Source organism: Lupinus angustifolius, chromosome LG14 (assembly GCF_001865875.1).
Source record: "Lupinus angustifolius cultivar Tanjil chromosome LG14, LupAngTanjil_v1.0, whole genome shotgun sequence".
Lineage (NCBI taxonomy): Eukaryota > Viridiplantae > Streptophyta > Magnoliopsida > Fabales > Fabaceae > Lupinus > Lupinus angustifolius.
Window position 1 is genome coordinate 12401697 of NC_032022.1, and position 453 is coordinate 12402149.

Sequence of the window (453 nt, forward strand, 5' to 3'; positions counted from 1 at the left end):
GGTGAGCTTTCTTGGTTTTCCACACATCTGGCATATCTGAATGCTCCTGAGATCTGGTCTGACCTTCTTCATTGGTTGCTTTCTCATTATCCACGTCTTTTGAGTATGCTTCCTCTAAAGCACCTGCAACATCATCAGACACGACCTTTCTCTTCTCTTTTGGAGAATATTCGTTAAATTGTACATGGATAGACTCTTATACTTGCATTAAATATTTATTGAAGACTCTAGAGGCTTTGCTATGCATTGAGTACCCCAAAAATATTCTTCCATCGGCTTTTGAATCAAATTTTCCTAAAGCCCACTTTCCATTATTTAATATAAAACATTTGCATCCGAAAGCGTGAAGATGGGATATGTTTGGTTTACGGCCTTTCAAAAGTTCATAAGGAGTTTTATTTATATTAGGCCTTAGAAGTACTCGATTTATAACATAACATGCAGTATGCACTG